The following is a 4,750-nucleotide window of genomic DNA, read 5'->3' as shown; positions in this document are numbered from 1 at the left end:
CAACGTTGAGATCTGCTCCAGCATCAACAGCATCAAGTACATAACAAAGTATGTCACCAAGGGGATTGATCAGGCAGTGTTTCAACTTCAGCGGGCCAATGACGACGCAAACCATCAAGTCGACGAAGTCGCTCAGTTCCAAAATGCTCGCTACGTCAGCAGCAGTGAAGCACTCTGGAGGATCCTGCAGCACCTGATTTCAGAACATTTCCCCCCAGTCGTGGGCCTAGCCGTCCACCTCGAAAATGGCCAGCGGGTCTACTTCACTGTTGACAATGCCCGCGAGAGAGCACATGGCCCACCACCAGCCACTACGCTCACTGCCTTTTTCGACCTCTGCGATCATGATAATTTCTCCAAGACGCTCAAATACGACGAGGTGCCCGAGTACTACACGTGAAACAACTCCAGCAAGAAGTGGACCCGCCGCAAGCGAGGAGAGGTAGTCGAAGGTCCACATGCAGTCTGGAAGGGTCCCGCAATTGGTCACATCTACAGCATCAGTCCAAGGCAGTGTGACTGCATGTTACTATGTTTGACTTCTCCTCACTGAAGTGCGTGGCCCCTCCTCCTTCACCGCTCTGAGAACCGTGCACGGCCAGGAGTTGTCTCACAAGGGGACTCCTGGAAAATGACCAGCACCTGCATTTTGCTATGGAAAAAGCAGGCCTCAACCAGTCTGCACCAAACCTCAGGAGTCTCCTGGCAGTCATTCTCAACACCTGCTTTCCTAGCATTCCACACACCCTCTAGGATCAGTTCCGTGACCTCTTTGAAGACTACCTGTTCCAGCACCGTCGCAATGTCGGCAATCCTGCAGTTTACTACACGACGGAGGTCTACAACCTTGCACTTTGCTCTCTCGAGGACAAGGTGATCATGATGAACGGCCATCATCTCAGTTCCTATAACTTACCTACACCGGAGAGGGGCACAGAAGAGAGACTCTCAAGAGAGTACTTCAGGGAAGTCAACTACGACAAAGAACAGTTGGCTGTCCAGGCTGACGACCTCCAACAGCACCTGAAGGATGACCAGCGTGAGGTCTACAATGCAGTCCTGCAACTGGTAGAGCAAGGCAACATCAGCGATGGCAACAGGAGTAGCAACATCGTCTTTCTAGATGCACCGGGAGGCACAGGCAAGAGCTTTGTAATCAACACGATCGTCAAAAGGATTCGCTCAGGTGGGAAAATTGCTCTGGCGACTGCATCCAGTGGAATTGCTGCAACACTGCACAGCATGTTCAAGATACCTCTCGACACACAACTCAAAGAGCAGCCAACATGCAGCATCAAGCGTCGAACAGCATTGGCCAAGGTCATCAAAGATGCTGCGGTCATCATCGTCGATGAGGCCCCGATGACTCATAAGTCGGCCTATGAAGCTGTAGACCGCACACTGCAGGATATCACAGGAGTCCAGCAACCCATGGGAGGCATTCCCACGCTGCTGTGCGGAGACTTCCGGCAGATCCTTCCTGTCGTCAACAGAGGCACCAAGTCGAACATTGTCAACGCCAGCCTGAAGACATCCCACCTGTGGCGCCATGTCATTGTCAAGTACCTGATCACCAACATGCGAGCGCACCTGTCTGGTGATGAAGGGGCTGCTGACTTCTCGACGCTGCTACTGAAAATCGGCAATGCGCAGATTTCACCTGCAGTCGAACCGGACACCATCACCATCCCTCCTGGATTGGGCAAGGTCGTCTTCATGCTGGAGGAGCTTAAGGCTGAAGTCTACCCTTGCTTGGCCACAAATGGAGTAAGGACCGAGTGGCTGGCTGAGCGTGCGATTCTCTCACCGCTTAACACTAATGTCAATAAGCTCAACAACTGGCTCATGGGAGAGTTCCTTGGTGATGAGAAGATCTACAAGTCTGCCGACAGTGCCATTAGCGACGAGGACGCAGTCATTTACCCTGTCGAGCTACTCAACTTTCTAGAGCTGTCTGATATGCCACCACACTTACTGAAGCTGAAGATCGGTGTGCCCATCATGATTCTGTGAAATATGGAGCCACTCAAGACCACTAACGGCACTCGCTGCATCATAAGCCGCCTCCACGTCAATGAAATAGAGGCCAGCATATCCTGTGGACCATACAAAGGAGAAGTCGTCCTTCTGCCGAGGATTCCGCTCATTCCGTTCTACTCCAAGCTGCCCTTTCAGTTTCGCAGACTCCAGTTTTCGTGCAAGCCATGCTTTGCGATGACGATCAACAAGGCCCAAGGACAGACATTTAAAGCCATTGGTCTCGACCTCTGTCCTGTGCTTCTCCCACGGCCAGCTGTATGTGGCTGCCTCTCGCACCGGCAGCGCACTGCATCTCAGCATCCTTGCACCAAACAGTCAGACGCGCAACTTCCTCTACCCTGAGGCCCTGCAGCACTGATACCAAACACTGGCAACAAATGTAAAATATATATGTAACCCTCTTTAATTCCTATTTTACCCTGGGCAATGCCAGGTATCCAGCTAGTACTGTATAAAATGATAAGTGTATAGTCATGCACTTTTGAAGAGATGTGTTATAAATGCCTCAGGTATACATCAAGCTGTCCATTTTTGCAGAAGCTGTGATAGCAATCTTACAATATATTGACAATCCAATGGACCTGCTAAAGAGAAAGAAGCTGCGACGTGAAATCATCTTCCAATACCTTCACCAGAGTGGAATTTATATTCGGCCATCTTCAAGTAAAGTTGAACTTGTGCAGAAACTGCTGGAAATCTGGGGTGTGAATCAGGATGACGCAGGTGCAGCAATGGATTTTGAAGAAATGGAGGTATGTAACTCATAATGGGTGCAATTTTCGACGTGAATGAGTGTGATTGTGCACAAATTGGTCGGTTTCAACCCTAGAACATGCATGCTCAATATTACAAGCTCGCACATACCTGCATATTTCTATAATGTGGATGTAGTTTCCTACTAAACTGATTATGTCGCGAATCTCCTGAAAGTTATAGTTGTAACCTTACTTTTGTAATTTTTTTACATCAAAAGTTAGTACTAATGTTACTAAATATATCCTCAAACTCTGACCTGATGAGAATATTTTTACGTTGGTTAAATTTTCAAAAATCTAGACAATTTGAATTACTGTCTGAATACTATTTACAGTCTAGTACACTAATTACTGGCGTCTCTCGGTTGCTGTGGTCGATGTCATCGTGATTTGTGTATGGTGCACAGAGTGGTGCCCAAACAGTTTCTGTTTTGATTTGTGTTAGCTATATATAGAATATATAATATAGGAAAAATAAATAATATGTTCATGTGTATTTACTATCATGTTTGAAAAATTATTATTAAAACTGCGAAATGCTATTTGCATTTTTTTAATTTCTGCCAACAAAAATGTTTGTGACATCCGCCTTCACGCTAGATCAACTAGACGATAAACAATGGTGGGCAGACCGGTTCAATTCAGTGCATCGGAAAGAAAACGAAGGAGAAAAAAGCAGAAAGAAGTTTATATTAGAAACTCCCGCTTAAGTTTACAAGGCATTTCCATGGCTGCCACAATAATTTTGCGAATGCCTAGTTTACCGCAGATGTTTGCTATATCGGGTAGCTGCGTCTGGGCGCCACACAAGAGCTTTCAGATTAATGGCGGTTGTGTTTGTGTCGAGCGTTTGTTTATATCGAATTGACCGGCAAATTAGGGAGTATAAAGAAGGTATCTAAGCATGAAAACAAACACTAATTGTATTTCCATACATTTTATTTTGTACAAATAACACACAAATATACTATTCGCTGGTGCTAGAAATTCGTGACGTAGTCAATTTAAGTAGATAGCTAGAAGATAAATGATGGTAAAGTAATAGAATTTGCACTTACCACATTCACAGAAGTGTAATATCACGTATACACATTCCTTTTTGCAGCAAGAAGAACAAACTAACGATCAGCAGGAAGAAGAACAAACTAACGATCAGCAGGAAGAAGAGTGTGTTATTCCGGCTAAACAGGACTACTCGCAAAGCCTGGCAATGAGTTTTGTCAAGTGGTTCTACCAGATATTGAACTCTCAGCATATAGCAATGTGTAACGATTCCAGTAACGATGACTTTGGGCCTCAGCATTTTTGGGACGACTGCAGTTTAAAGATGCACTGCATTACAGATGAGGTGCTTATGGAAACACACAACGGTTCCCATAATGTGTCTGCCAAACTCCAGGCATTGGTGAAGAATGAGGGATTACTGTTTAATCCACATACAACTGAGGAGAGCGTCCGTGTGGATTGCAGTAGGCATGGATTGGTACGGGTGGCCGCCTGTGGCACTCTACACACCACAAACTCGTGCGTCGGAGTATACGACCAGTTGTTTGGATTAGTGAGAGATCCTCTGATGGAGAGTAATTGGAGAATAAAGCACACGCTTCTACATATACGTGCATGCAGTACGTCAGAGACACCGTCGGTAGCTACTATTCATAGCATGTTATCAATTGCAGGTAGTGGAATGGTTGGTCGAATTTAAATCTGTGTGTGCGCGCGCGTGTGTGTGTGTGTGTGTGTGTGTGTGTGTGTGTGTGTGTGACATGTGTCTAAACAGAGGAATTGCTCCGACCTGTTATTGGAGGATGGAAATAGAATTCGTGACGTTTTGTTTTGGTTTCATGACGTGTATTAGCCTTTGAGCGATACCGCGCGTGCATATTTGCTAATTGTATCCCCCGAACGAAGTTCGTGGGGATACTATGGGTTTGGCATCGTCGCGCCGCCGCCGC

The sequence above is a fragment of the Priapulus caudatus genome, unplaced genomic scaffold (assembly GCF_000485595.1).
Source record: "Priapulus caudatus unplaced genomic scaffold, Priapulus_caudatus-5.0.1 Scaffold7, whole genome shotgun sequence".
NCBI classification, from domain to species: domain Eukaryota; kingdom Metazoa; phylum Priapulida; class Priapulimorpha; order Priapulimorphida; family Priapulidae; genus Priapulus; species Priapulus caudatus.
The sequence above is the reverse complement of the archived record's forward strand: the minus strand, read 5'-3'. Positions refer to the sequence as shown.